Source organism: Aricia agestis, chromosome 15 (assembly GCF_905147365.1).
Source record: "Aricia agestis chromosome 15, ilAriAges1.1, whole genome shotgun sequence".
Lineage (NCBI taxonomy): Eukaryota > Metazoa > Arthropoda > Insecta > Lepidoptera > Lycaenidae > Aricia > Aricia agestis.
The window spans coordinates 4,889,703-4,905,847 of NC_056420.1; the positions used below are offsets into that span (position 1 = coordinate 4,889,703).

A 16,145-nucleotide genomic window follows, 5' to 3' on the forward strand; every position below is an offset into this window, starting at 1 on the left:
CTAATGTAAAAGCAGAATATAACCAACGTCCATTGCCCAACGGAGTCAGTCAAATCAATGCAAATCCTTTTTTGAGGTCTGAAAGTCGTAACTCGTAAGATTGGAATGGATTGAAAATACTGCTGGCGAAATTTTAAGTCCATAAAAGCCCCCACCCTTTCGTCCATTCCCCCGGAAAAACGTACTGACGTCTGAAATCCATAATCAAATAGTTTACGTGTCCCGGCGTATTTACCGTGCGATTGTCTCTGTTGACTGAACGCGGCCTGCCGTTTTATATATAGGCCGCCGCCGCACCAGTATCACACTCTTCGGAGAGTGTTTGTGTGTATCATTCCATTTTGTTCATAGCCACTTCTGTGGCCGAACACCCATCTACATCAACGACCGGTAAGTGAACATAAGTGCTATACTTGCTAGGAGTGCCAGAGTTGCTAGGAGCGCTAGAATCTCTAGGAGTGCTAGCTACAGATTTAGGAGCCAGGTGCTAAATATGTTGACACGATCAGTCACATTATCACGACATTATCGCGCCCCACATCACAAACACCGTTGCGAAACACGGACGCTCATCAGTGACCCAAGCTACATTCCAAATCGCGAAAACAAATTCGAATTAATTCAAATTCTACGGACGTTTCAAAGTGACTCAAGTAACAATCCATACTAATATTATAAATGCGAAAGTGTGTCTGTCCGTCTGTCTGTCGGTTACCTCTTCACGCTCAAACCTTTTGCTTGGCATGGAGATACTTTGAGTCCCGGAAAAGGACATAGAATAGTTTTTATTCCGGAAAATGTATGGTTCCGAAGTTAAACGAATTTTGGCGCAACGGAGTCGCGGGCGTCATGATCTAGTAAGTAACGAAATAAACACTATAACTTTGTACTTAAGTATATTAGATAATAGATTTGAAAGTGACAAGTACATTTATTATTGTAAAATTTCCGTTACTATATAGCATAAAGTAAGTTCTGTTTTTGGGTATTTTATGTTAAAATTAATTTCACAGAACTTTCAAAGTGGCTTACTAGCTAAATTTTAGGAATAAGAATAGTTTAGTGATGAAATTACCATAAATATTATTCTAATTTGGTGTTTATATAAATGCAGTGACAGTCCAAGAACATAACTTGATAAAATATTCTTGATAGAGCTTAAATTATATTATTTAAGCGTATGAAAAAAGGAAAAAATCTTACGGCGCTTATTCTCTGGAAAAACCAAAAATGACGAAACTTTAAGCCAATTAGTTGTATACCTACGCTTAACTTACAAACATACCAATATAAACTTTTCCACTTACTAGTATAATCTACCTATTATTACCACAGTGCAAATTATAATGTCTTCCTAAAATTTGTATGAGTAACTGCAACGCTCTTATATAATGTTTCCTAGAAGTGTTTGCTGAGAATATTTGCCAGTGATACCAAGTCAGGTAGCTGTAGTTCGTCAATCGTCAACAACACACGTCATTCAACAAACAAAGTTTTTGTGTATGACAACACCTACTTGTTTAAGGATAATATAGAATTAGGATTCGTGGGAATCTTCAGGTTCTAATTTTAAATGTTTACCATTTTGTGATTGTATTTTTTTTCAATGAACCAAGTACCATATATTTCAATGATATTCTACTTATACAGATCTGTTACGTCCATACTATTTTCCGGCTTAAATCTCTTCCGAACAATTTTCAAATTCAAAATTGCAAACATTGACAAATTGGACAGATAAGTGAAACAAAAGATACAAAAAAACATTTACATAAAAGAGACAGTTCTATTTTTAAACGTCGAATCGTATCGCTGTCTCTTTCTTCGCCTGAGCTATGACGAAAATTCGATTTTTTCCAGATTGTTCGAAAAAATTATTGAAAATGTAAATAATCTTGGTATTTATTGCAATCAAGACATGTGGTAAGAGATTCCATATGTTTTATTCTTTTTTGAGTCATAATTGGTACATTTTCGAAACGCGCACGACGTCATTTTCAATTTATTTAGGTAAGACAAGACGCGGCACGTTCGTGACTGCGCTCGATGCAGACTAAACAACAGACGGCCCAATTGGGCCGTATTTGAATCTTCACAACGCGCGCGGTAGTAACATATCTGCTTTGAGTATTTCATCATTGATATATATTAATTTAATTATTTTATCAATTGATAAAAAAAATTAAGTAAACTTTATAAGATATTCCATGCAAAATCGTATAAGTAGAACAAAATTGTATACTTTATAACATTAAAATACCAACATAGTTACTTACCTAAACTTCTAGACAATAAGCTTACGTAATAATCAATAATAATTCTTATGTAATATTATTATAACAAACTTTTCAAACGAGTCTTTGTATCACGTGAAATGATGCTATAGTCCAATGATATTCTACTTATACAGATATGTTACGTCCATACTATTTTCCGGCTTAAATCTCTTCCGAACAATTTTCAAATTCAAAATTGCAAACTTTGACAAATTTGACAGATAAGTGAAACAAAAGATACGAAAAACCATTTACATAAAAGAGACTGTTCTATTTTTAAACATCGAATCGTCAGTGTTGCCAACTTAGTGGAATTTCCACTAGATTTGGTAGTTTAGGCGTACCTTTCGGCGGGAAAAATTTGGTTTTAGTGGCTAGTGGATTAGATTATTTAAGTTAGTGGTAGCTTCGACTTTAAACCACTAGCTTTTTTTTATGTTTCTAACTCTTGAAGACACACACTGGAAACTTAATTATATTATTATTATCTTTATTCGTTTTGCCGCATTCTAACGCTGATATAGAGCGATTATTTAGCATGATGAATGTTGTCAAGACTTAACAGAGAAACCGGACGAAGTTTGATCGCCTTTCTTTCGTGCAAGGTTAGCACGCGAAGGCAAATGCTGTAATAACAGCATAATACCAAATACCGTATAAGCGGGGAATTGACTACCGGGCCGCCCGCTGCGGGCCGCCCGTCACGGGTAGGTCTGTCGCATGGCTGCTCGTCAATTCCTAGGTACGGGCACATACATGCCCGTTGGCCCGTGCCCGCAGCCTGCCCGCGAGATCGCATTTTTCCCGCGCAGGCACGGGCAAGTCTGTATACATGAATGGTCGCGACGGCCGGCCCGCCGTCATTCGCACCTTGGAGAGCGACTGGACTATTGGAGTGCACTTAAAATATTATTGTAAAAAATACAAACACTAAACTTAGGGATGAAGGAACAAAAACAATTTTGACATTCGTTTATTTCCATTTACCTGTCTACCGTATCCTTGTTTGTAGAAAGTTAAAAGCAAGGATTACATGAACACCGATCTACCTAATGCCGCTAATACAGCGAACTTATTGAAAAATCCAAAGAAATCAATACCGATGCTGATCTATTATTTGTTGCAAAGAAGATTGAGTCCATGAGTCTCCACGACCGAGCTGCAGCCCTCTATCTATTCGACTGACTTGCCTGTTCTGTGTGTGTTCAATAGGGGCAAGCGGCAGACTTGTGCCAGACCGGGCGGCCCGAGGGCAGCCCGGTAGTGAATTCCCCGCTTTACAAAAATTAGAACTAAAGAAATTTATTCTTCACAAACTGAACAAGTAAATGACAATGATTCCTCTAAAGATAAAAGGCAGTGAACTTTTAATAAAAATTATCATTAGGTGATACCAAAATTCATAAATAAAATGCAAATAAAAAGTAGTTTGCATAAAATCATGAGCAAAGAGTAGAATGACTCACGAAATAATAATGCTCAGTTTAAACAAGGAGTATTTGATTTTTCCTGGTATTTGGGTCTCGAAAGTGGCTCCTAGAGAAAGTAATCGCTTTCCGAAATCATCAACAACATAACCTAAACATTCTAGACATCAAAATATATGAGTCCTCAATACTTATTTTTTAATTATTTCCTTGTTGAAACTTTACGGTGGACTTTATTGGCGGGATTAAAGCGACACGAGTCACGACACAACACTGTGCGGTCTGCAAAAATGGATAGAGGGATCGTTATTGATAAATGACAACTAATTCTGCTACTGTTGTCCCTACTCTAGGCTGGCTGTCAGATGAGCTTGTTACAACCCGACCAAATTAAGGTGACGCCGCGTTAAAGTAAAAAAAACGTGTTGGATCTGTTTTAGATTGCTTAAAATGGAAAGGGCGTAAGCGACAAAATGGTTTTTGTCGCGTAATTTAAAAACCATAAATACATTTCATATAAGCTATGGGCAAATTAAAGTGTATGTTTGAACCAATTTATGTACAAATTTTGGGATCTTAAATCACTCTCCTCTGTTGGCAAAATAGGAATCCCTTTTTTACAGAGGTCTTTTTGATTCTGTGTTATAAAAGTTGACCAACCGTGTTACGCTATGGGTAATTCAAAGACCAAGACATGATGAATACTGACAATGAACTTTAATTTCTTAGCTTTAGTCATTGCTGAGAAAAATCGATATCGCTGCAGCCAAATTATCAAGGCTTCGCGTCGCCTAAGTAGGTTCGCCATCAGCCTCTGAATCTCCGATGGTACGCGCCCCTAGCCTCCTGAAGGTCTACTAATAGATCTAAAATTTATGTACAACCTAGTTATTTATCACCATTCTCTACGTGACAATCATCATACAATTTGCGTAAACGACTTCTAGCGAGGAAGTTTATACAGGGTGTAACAAAAATAAGTGATAGTACTTTAGGGTGTCTACGTGTTCCTTGTAGAGCGTTCACTGTGAAAGTAGCAGCGCTAAAAGACGACATTTTTTTTTTCACTTTTGTATGGGTAAGGGCCCGAGTGTCACGAGATTCCCCATACAAAAGTGAAAAAAATTTTTGGTCTTTCAGCGCTGCTACTTTCACAGTGAACTCTCTACAAGGAACACGTACACACCCTAAAGTATTATCACTTATTTTTGTTACACCTGTATAATATGGAAAATACTTTATCATTTACACTGTATATTAATTACTGAACACGAACGGCGCTAATCTTTATTGATTATTATTATTGGCTCAATAGAAACAGGTATTAGAAGCGATCACGAGTCTGCCACGTGAAGGTTAGGTTTAAAAAAGTCAACAAACTCTACTTTCAAATGTTAAAATACTAGATGTCCCTAGCAACCTCTTTGTAAAAAAAGTTGTTGTTCAGTAGATACCACTAAGCAAAAATAGGCAAAATATTGTGTTTTTTGCCTATTTTTGGAGGCCTTAAATATTTATTTTATTGAATTCTTATTATAAATAATTATTAAAGTTCAAATACAATTAAGTGAGTATTTCGTGAATATTTAAAGTGCTTACATGTCGCTATTATTCATATAGAGCGAAAAAGGCAAAAAAATGCGTTTGTAGTATGGGACCCTTAAATATTTATTTTATTTTAAGTTTTAACCCATACATTTTCGCAAGTAGAGACCAAAACTCGCAGTCATCATTAGATTTCTTTTAAACTAAAGCATATTTTTAAGAACTAGTTTCGCTAGATCATGGTGATACATCAATAGAATGATGTAACTTTAGATATAAATTAATATATAATTATATAAGACTTGGACTAAGAAATAGCATTATATGAATAGTTGGCATTCATAAAATTATATATTTTCAATCACTTTAGCGATGTAGTACTAATATTATGTATTCTGTGAATGTAGCCACGTATACAATACCACGTATACAAAACCTACAAGCCAAATTATGCAAAAAGGGTGCAGAAAATACCATTCTTTTGACCACCTGTCACCACCAAAATGGCCACAAAAACCTAAATTATACCCATAATTTGGCCATTTTGGCCTTTTGGCATAATTAATATTATTTTAACGTTCTATTTTTGTAATTTTTGTTGATACATTGCAATATCCTGTGTTTTGATAACTTGATACGTGGGAGAGCCATGCTTCGGCACGAATGGGCCGGCTCGACCGGAGAAATACCACGTTCTCACAGAAAACCGGCGTGAAACAGCACTTGCGCTGTGTTTCGCCGAGTGAGTGAGTTTACCGGAGGCCCAATCCCCTACCCTATTCCCTTTCCTACCCTCCCCTATTCCCTTTCCTTCCCATCCCTACCCTCCCCTATTACCCTATTCCCTCTAAAAGGCCGGCAACGCACCTGCAGCTCTTCTGATGCTGCGAGTGTCCATGGGCGACGGAAGTTGCTTTCCATCAGGTGACCCGTTTGCTCATTTGCCCCCTTATTTCATAAAACAAAAAAACTTTGCATGAACTTAATCTACTTAGATGACTGAAAAAAAACCTTGAAAAACTGAAAAAACATGTTTAATACATATTCCTAGAGACTATCGAATAAAAGTAGGGTAAGATATATTAATTATAATAAAGGTAACTGTGTCACTAATATCGCTTAACTTTCTCCTTTTAAGGAGTCCGTATGCAATAAACAAAACCGTAGCTGTTGCTACGAGACTATAATTATACAGTGTGTAGCAAGTATTAGTTACTTAGGAATAAGGATGTGTCATGAGTCCTGTATATAGGATCATTCGGAAAGAAGCAGGCCATTTAGCCGAAACTTTTTCGTTTTCGCTTCGTTATAGACTCGCCGATCAAAATGTATGGAATTGACATTTAGACGAGTCGAACGTCAACGTAATATTAACGAAAGCTTATGTCAATTCCATACATTTTCATCGGCGATTCTATTCAGTATATAAATATTACGAAGCGAAAACGAAAAGATTTTGGCTCACCCCCCAGAGATAAAAAGAGTAACTTTTTTATCTTCTGTATGGGCAAAATCATGACGCCGGGACGCTTGCTCATACAAATCACAAAAATGCGTTCTCAGCGCTGCTGCTTTCACACTGAACTCTATATAACGAACATTTTGTGTTTCACCCGTAGAGTATTTCAAGTAAAATTGCAATTTTTTTTTCAACTTATTACTGTTAATATTATTATTTTAAGTACATGTGCATTAGAATATCATATTATGTTTTAGTACCAATTAGTTCCTTGCAGGTTATTTTTCTCTTAGCACTCTTTAATACTAAAAAGAAATTTAGTTATTAATCGTAATAAAAAATAATACTTTACCTACTTAAATTTTTTAATTTTCAAAATTTAATAAGTAAATTTAAAGAAAAATCTTCAATTATTTTTCTATCATTCTCTATCATAATCAATTTCTTTTTAACCATAAATAGATTTCTCAATGACTCTAATGCTAATTTTAAAATAGTGCGAATTCTTTTAGTTCAAGGTATAATATTGCAATAAATAATATTATTTTAAGGAAAACAGAGTGTTGCCAGAGTAATAACTAATAAGTACACTATAATTAAGCTGTCTGCTCTAATTGTCAACTAATAAGTGTATATTGACAAGGACTCGCTTCGGTTCATGATGCGAAATTTTGTAATTTATAATCATAATTCAAAGCATTATTTAAATATTTTACTCTGTGTCGGTAGTTTATGGTTTAAAAGGAATCTATAAAGATTCCTTTTAAAAAAAATGGAAATTCAATTATTTTTATTAGGACAGTAAAATTGACGTATAGAATAGACAGTAGACCAAAGCTGCAGTAGACCATAGTCTATAGTGTGCACATTGTAGTGTGTGTAATTTTTTATTTATTATGTGTGTAATGTTTTATTTATTATATATATTATGTATCATAAAAGCATAATTTTAAAACAATATTGGCTCTATGCACGCCTTCTTCATATACTTAAACTATAATTACTGTGCGAAATTTCATTCACTTACGTTTCCCCATTTATCGTAGAAAGGGTTCCAAAGTTTTTCGCTCGTGTATTACATAATATAAATGATATTCGCATACGTCTTGTCGCACGCACACAAACTCCGTGCCGACCGACAGGGTCGAAAATACCTAACACTCCCAGGTTTTTTCATTACGGAATGTTTTGATTCGGTTGCCTAGCTCAGAGCCGTGCTAAGAGCAATGCAATAGCTTACAAACATCGTAAATTGTTGATGGATTTCGAATATCAGGATTTAATAATAATAATTATTATTTTTATAAAATAAGGGGACAAACGAGCAAACGGGTCCCTGATGGTAAGCAACTACCGTCACCCATGGACACTCGCAACATCAGAAGAGCTGCAGGTGCGTTGCCGGCCTTTTAAGGGGGAATACGCTCTCTTCTTGAAGGTTTGCAGGTCGTATAGGTCCGAAAATACGCGAAAAACGCACGGTGGACCTAAAAAAACGCACCACTCATCAAGGTGATGAGGATGGTATGTTTTTCGCGTGGGACATCCGATAGAGGTCACATCCGGACATCCGGAGGAGGATCGTGATACAACCGATAGAGGATGAAGGGTGAAGCTACATCTCGGCGTTATTCCAAGGGGTCCAAGCTGTTTGAAACACTATCATGGCAGTCAACAATTCGAGCGGCCCTTCGTTGGAGACGATCCAGAGGGAGCAGTTGGTATTTTGGCGCCCCTACCCAGAGATGAGAACAATATTCCGGACTGAACTTCTGAAGTACTGTCTCACTTATTTAAAGTGTAGGTACATTTAGTAATTACGTTGCATTGTCCTTCAAAATGAAAATAACTTTTTAGTTTTTAGTGAATTACTGTCGAATTTGCATATGCACAAAATTATGCTACCTATCTCCTATAGTTCTGCATTGCTGCTTGATTCCATAAGCCATTTAATTTTGTTAAAGTGTGCGTACTAAATGCGAGGGTTCTTAATGTAATATTATAGTAGAAAAAGCTGTTAAAAATAATGTCCTCTGCAGTTCTTGCAATACAAGCGATGACAAAAGAAGTTTAAAAACCTTTAGTCAAAGTCATTTGAGTCTAGTTTATCCAGTATAGCATCAAATCGAAAAACCCATGCGACAATACGTTAGACTGAATGGCCCGACCTCGGCTCGTCTCGTGCTATGCAGGACCGGTCTGTCAAGGCAAAGGTTGAAGTCAAATCAAGTGCAAACATAAAACTTACCGATGATATACAGTCTATCTAATCTCACAACCTTGCATCTGACGCCCTGTTTCCGTTTGTTCACTCTGTGCGTCGTAAATGATCTTTGCTAAACTCGACACTTCGAAATTCAAAATATCGATGCATTTTTTTTTAATTCGATGCACGAATTTGATGAAATGATTTAAATTGCCAATTAAGTATTGCCAAGTTAAGAATTTTATCTTTTGTGGATAATTTAACTTTATAAATATCACGCGGAAGCTATACGATATTTTGAAATTTATTGATTCAATAATTTTCGTAGACTGTTTTATTAGTTAAGATGCCGGTAATGTATTAAAATTTGAATATCGCATCAATCATCTAGGAATCTTTGTAGGTCTTATCACTTAATCTTGTCAGTTGCAACAAAAAAACATAATTTGTCGTAGTTACAATAATTAATCAATCATTACAAAAATCAATCAATACATTTTGCAACGTCTTCGGAGATTCACCGATCACGGAAATGACACCTCTGCAATTATTTTATATAGAAACTTGCGGAAATACGCGCCATTTCAAATATATGTCATCATCACATCAATTTGCTATAAAAAATATTACACTATACAGCCGTAGGCTCTAAGGACTAAGGGCCAGGCAACACTGCGACCCGGCGTGTTGTCGCAAAAGCATGCAAACTTCGCGCAGAATTGCGATGTGATGTCGCATTGCAAAAATGACACATAGACAGTGTACGATAAGCAAGATATCAGCCCGCATACGATGCGCTGTAGCATCAGTTTCCACGATGCGTTCTGCAGCGACGTAGATTTTGACGATGCGAGCCGCAGCGTTGTGGCCCGGCCCTAACAGTTGCCATAGTCTCTAGAGTATGGCAAATTGTAGGGCCGGGTCTACCAGCCCCCGTAGACAAGTGGCAAAACGCTAACGCTAACGTTAACGCTAGCGCTACAAAATGTATGGATTTGACATTAGTATTAACTGGCGAAGCGATGACTTATGTGATATGTCAAATCGCATACATTTTGTAGCGCTAGCGTTAGCGTTAGCGCTTTGCCACTTGTCTACAGGCCCAGTAGTGCTAGCACGGCGAAAAGTAGAAATGCGAAAGTATAGACAAACTGTGGACATAAAAACTTAAGGTGCCGTTCCGATCTTTACCGCGGCTAATCGCGACCGACAAAAAAATCAATTAAAATGCCACTTTACGACAGACTATAGTATATGTCATAAAGTAAGATGTTATTTGAATTTTTAGGACTATATTCTGTCATAAGGTGGCATTTGAACTGAATTTTTCGGAACGAAAAAAGATCGGAACGTCATCTTAAGTTTATCTCCACAGTTTGTGACTATAATAATCTGTCTTAAAGTGGCATTTTAATTGAATTTTTCGGAACGAAAAAAGTTTGGAACGACACCTTAAGTTTATCTCCACCATATCTCCACAGTTTGTCTATACTTTCGCATTTCCACTGGTCACCGTGCTAGGGCTACTGGTCTACCAGGGGTTCCTAAACTTATTTTGTCCCATTTTGAGAACAAAATATTATGTTTTAGCGCCCCCATTGTTTCACCCACTTTCTTTCCTAATTTAAATTGAGAAGATTTATCCACAAATTTGTCGGTAATATTAGCCTCCCCCCAGCCCAAAACGCACAAGCAAGCCGCCCGCCCTCCGGCGCCCTAGCACCGATGTGACGTCATGGTGATGTTAGTAGTTACCAAATACCCAGTCCTAGGTTTATAGGCCGTATAGGCTGCGGCCTAGGGGCGGCAGCGTCCTAGGGGAGCGGTAGAATTCGTACATGGGGCAGCGGAAATAAAGTGGCCAACACTCATAAAAATATATACTTATATTTTAATTTTTTAATAAATTAGATATTATGTATTTAATATTTATAAATCCTGCATTGCAAAAAATACTAATAACACGTTTTCCATGGTTTTTTCATTTGTGTCATTTGCGACATCTTAAAAGGAGACATCTTAGCGCCTTAAGAAGATCTTACTTATCATTCATTGTGTTGGTTTACATCATAGTCCACTAGTTCAGCCTACTAAATAATTATTTCAATAAACAGTATATTTCTTATTCATAATGAATCTGATGTAATTTTCATTATTAATTGTAATAATTTATTACAGCCTCGTCACAATTTGTAATGCACTGCGGATCCTTGAATAACTAAATTAAAATAGTGTTTAAAATTACAGGGAAAAAGCGATCGACCCAAATAAATAATTCGATCAAGATTGATTGACTGTTTACCATTTTCTCGATTTTCCTTTTATAAAAAAAAATAAATATTAAGGGCTCTACCAACATAATTTTTATTTTTTAGAACTATTTTTATGAAAAGATTATAGATTTGTTTGAAATTTAATTAGGTCCGGATTTACAATACATAATAATTATATATCTCTGTAGCACTTGCTACGACCCTTGCGTTTTGACGTCGTCAATATATTTTTAATATAATCGGCGAAGTGCGAGTTGGACTCGCGTACGAAGGGTTCCGTGCCATTGTAGAGCAAAAATAGGTAAAAAATGTGGTTTTTTGTATGGGAGCCCCTTAATTATTTATTTTATTTAAATTTTATTATTAATTTTTAAAGTATAAAATATACAACCGAGTATTTTGTGACTATTTCAAATGACTACCTATTGCCATTATTGATATCGAGCAAAAAATAGCAAAAAAAAAAAGTTTGTTGTATGAGAGCCCTTAAATATTTAATTTGTTTCCTTTTTAGTATTTTTTATTACTGCGGCAAGTAGCGGCAACAGATTTTCATAATCTGTGAAAATTTCAGAAGTCTAGCTATAGCGGTTCTTGAAATACTTACACCCTGGAGACAGACAGACGGACAGACAGACATCAGTCTTAGTAATTTCTTTTTTACCCTTTGGGTACGCCGTACGGAACCCTAAAAAAGGTGAACTGCTCGTTCCCTGTAGGTAGGTATTTCGTGTTTACAATTCTAATATAAAAAAATAGCTAGGGTTCTGTTTACCCTTTAACTTGAAAATCGAAAGAACCTAATCCATAATGTGCTACAGGCGCTATGCTAGTAATGGGAATTAATGCTATTTTCTATTAATTTCATTAACATGCTAATTTTAATGTCACAGCATGCTACGTGTTATTGTTTTACTATTTGCTAAAAACGCGGCATTGTGAATTATCGGTTCGAATCGCACCGCTCGCGACGAGGTAGGTGTTATTTCGCATCGAGTGAAAAATAGCAATTCATTCACAGTTAGCGCCGCGGTGCGTAAGGCATTCATTACACGCTTATGAAAGCGACAGTCAATTCCGTCAATCATGAATTATGTTTGACTGATGGTGACTCATGGACTGACGAATGGTATTTCACGGTCACTCAATTCTCTTCAGTTTTATGTTAGTCAAAGCTAAAATTTTCAAAGGTATACGTTTCTAATGTTTGTCCTATTTTGTCAGATATGACAGCACTCACTCAAAATTCGTGACTGATGGTTGCATTAAAACAAAAATCAAGATATCCAGATTTTCGTCAATCAACTTCTTGTAACCGTCTGTCATCTTAAGGTGGCTTTCGGATCTTTGCCGCGAGCGACCGCGATCGGTGAAAATTCAAATAAAATACTACTTTATGACATAAAATATAAGTGTCATTTTCTACTGACATTATGGTGGCGACCCACGCTGCCGCCGGCGGCGGCGTAAAAGCTAGTAGGTAGAGTAATATGAAACCTACCGCCTATGTCATAAAGTGGCATTTCGTTTGAAATTGTCGCTCGCGGCAAAGATCCGAAAGCAACCTTTACACAGTAGGTTATCCATCAGTTACAGCCATGGCTGTGGTAAAACTGACAGCAAAACCTACCGTGTAATGGATGCCTAACAGCGCAGACGTTTTATCATGATCGCAGACTATTGCTATACACGATAATATTAGCAATCATATTTTTAGCAAGTACAATTAATTTAATTACTGCCAATGCTATTTTACTAACAGTACCCCGTGCTACTTAAATGCGTCACTGCATGGGCTGTTCTACCTAGGTGCTATTACTATGTGTAGTTTAATTCACTTTACCTTCGCAAAATAACAATATATAGTTAGAAATATTGTTGTTTATTGATCATTAGTTGTCAACCCTCAATAATTATTAATTAATTGATCATATACACGGACGTAAAAAAAATTGTGTTAACTTGACCTACTGATGGTAAAGCGGAGCGTCAAGTTGTCAAATGTGTGTTTTGTATACTTACAAAAAACACATTTGACAACTTGACGCTCCGCTTCGCAGACGCCTGTTCGCGTAGGTTTGGCCTAAGCTTAAAAAATCATCTTTAGATACAAAATACACTGACTGCAAGTAACTAAATATAAATATAAATATTTTTTATTCTTTTTCCAATAAAACTAGACCTACAATCATACATCATCACTTTTATTTGTTTTAGTATGTTAATTTAAAGAGTATACACAAACTATAAATGCAATTTAGTAAACATGTAAATTGTAGAGGTGATCTGATGAGTCAGACTAAACCACACATCCAACCAAAAAAAACATTAGAAACATTAGAAAAATGTTCTTTCATTAGAAAAAAAATGCCATTATGTCATTCTTCAAATGTCAAAATAGCTCCAACCCCAGTTAGGCAATATTACAGTCTGTCAAGAAAGTGTAGACGCAGTAGAAAATTTTGTAACCGTAATCAGTGATAATCACGCTCAAAAGATGTTTTTTTCTCTATGTATTTCCATAGAGAACGCTTATACGATAAATACGATTAAATAAAGTTTTCATATTTTTAACATGATTTAAAAATTGCGTACAGTGTCTACTCTTTTTTCACAAGCTATTATATTCCATGATTCTTTTAACTGTGCTTTTTGCCACGATGTGCCATGTCTATTACATTATTCGTCTGAATTCTATATTTTAACGTTTAGCTAAATAGAACTAAATGAAGCGACCTTATCATATTATTAGATACTTATTTGAGTATTTCGTTCTTCAGAATTAATTAATACTAAATTGAGTGTTATCTACGATTACCTACATTAATTTTTAGGCAACACAAAATGTGCTCTACATAATATAATTTTATATCTTTAAACGAACAATTCTTGTATATATACACAAGAATTGGAATCTCGGAATCGGCTCCAACGATTTTCATGAAATTTAGTATATAGGGGGTTTCGGGGGCGATAGATCTATCTATCTATCTAGGAATAATTTTTAGAAAATGTCATTTTATTCGTGTTTTATCGAATACCGAGAAAAGCTCGGTCAAATAGCTAGTAATACTTAATACGCGGATATAATACCACTACTTTACATTTGTTCTTATGAATGTGGGATATGTAAATCTACTACATTATTTTATACTACTTATATATCAATTTTCATTTTTCACGCTACTGTAATACACTATATTTTCATTCATAAGCATACCATTTACTGCTCTACATAATATATATAGTCTTGTTTCAACTATGAAAAGTTACAATTGTAGAGCCTATTTCTCAACGCTATAATCTCGTAAATTTCATAACAGACCTTCGTTTCGCTAACTCCATTTGTCAACTTCCCTGAGACGAATAGGATAGTGGAAATCGAAACAGCCTTAAAACTGGATAATTGGTTAAAACGATACGCGCTGGGTGGGGCGCGTTAGTTTCGCGGGAGATGCAAAACGTAGCGCGCGTATTTTTTAAACGCCACAGAGTCGCGCCATTTACTATTGTCAACACGTCGGTGTTCGAAATTTAAAATTAAAAAAGTTTCGTTTCGAATTACAAAGTTGTTTGCTTACATTTTTTTTAATTACAATTATAGAATAAACAAAAACTTAACAAATCTAAGATAAATAAATAGGTGTTATCCTAGATCCTAATCATATCTGGACGTTAAAAAAACCTATGCTCGCTAAACGGACTCGCGAAGAAAAATGCTATATGAGAGTGATATTTGACGTGGATTTTGTTTTGGTTTGTGATCTTCACTTTATTTTTGACTGTTTGTTTGTGGATATGGTCGCTGTTGCCCATCTGTGATAGATTTCGGTAAGATTTATTCAAATTTAACTTTCTAATGCTACAGTTAGAGAATATTATACTAAGTATTTATCTTATGTAGAGTAGATATTGACTTACATAGAGTAGGTTAATATACCTACAACAGCAATCATTAGTTAATTTTATACACTGGATTGAAATTAGTTGGGAACGTTTTTCCCACGTTTTTCTTCGTTTACCAATTTTTTGTATGACGCTACGAACAGGTTTATTTTTTACTAGTAGTTGTGTTCGTGTACTTGAAATGATTAATTAGTTTTATTGAATGACTTTATGTAATTTACAAGTAAAATAACAAGTTAATTTTAAGTTGATTATTTTAAAATTAAAAAGTTAAGAAAAATATTGTGTAATTTATCCTTCTTTCGTGAATTACAGATTTTCCGTTGAGTTAAAGAAATTTTCTTTTTATGATTTAAACGTCACGGCTAGTGCACGGAAGGGAACAAAAACAAAAAATATATAAAATGCATTATCAGATGTACTTATATAAATTTCATTACGAGTAACCAAAGTTTCTTGTAAACTAAGAATATTTTAAAAGATTTAATGGCTTTCCTATTGTTTAACTTAATTTTTAAAATAATTTTATTTATTGTTATAAACTTAAACGATTATATTATTAAATAAATAACTACCTCTAAAATAATATCACCTTGTCGAGAGAATTTTAGTCGACGAAAATAAAATGACCTCAAAAGATCGAATTTTAAAATTGGAATGTTAGACCAGTGTACATAATTAATATTTTAAAAATAAATGTGTTTCCAAGGCAATAAATTTGTTTTCAACTAAATGACCATTTACATTACACTCGAACACAAATAGAGAATTTGAAGTCTAACACATTTAATTTGCAGGTATAATTTCCTTATCTAAAAAGTTTAGACGAATTTCATGATAAAAGACCGAATTTTATTAAATTTCGTTTTGAGTTTCGGGAAAGGACGGTTCTCGTACGTAAAATAATTTTCGCGCAACGAAGTCACGAATTGTGTTACAACGTCTAGTGCCCGCTAAACGATTTTTTTAACAATAATTGAAAAATGCAGTTCTTTTCCTGTAATTTATATATTAAGAGTAACGATCTAAAATAAAAATAAAAAGTTTCGTTAT

At 35.1% G+C, this 16,145-nt stretch overlaps 1 protein-coding gene across 3 annotated transcripts in view; it reads left to right on the top strand.

Annotated features, from left to right (window-relative positions):
• Positions 1 to 277: 277 nt before the first annotated feature.
• Positions 278 to 16,145, top strand: part of LOC121734395 (synaptic vesicle glycoprotein 2B-like) — a 49,463-nt gene continuing 33,595 nt past the window's right edge. For 2 of the 3 annotated variants that reach the window (XM_042124995.1, XM_042124997.1), the window contains exon 1: positions 278 to 390. The gene's annotated coding sequence lies outside the window, so the exon portion shown is untranslated. Of the gene's footprint in view, positions 391 to 14,830; positions 15,018 to 16,145 lie in introns of those variants that run through there. The other variant, XM_042124996.1, reaches the window with a different exon arrangement.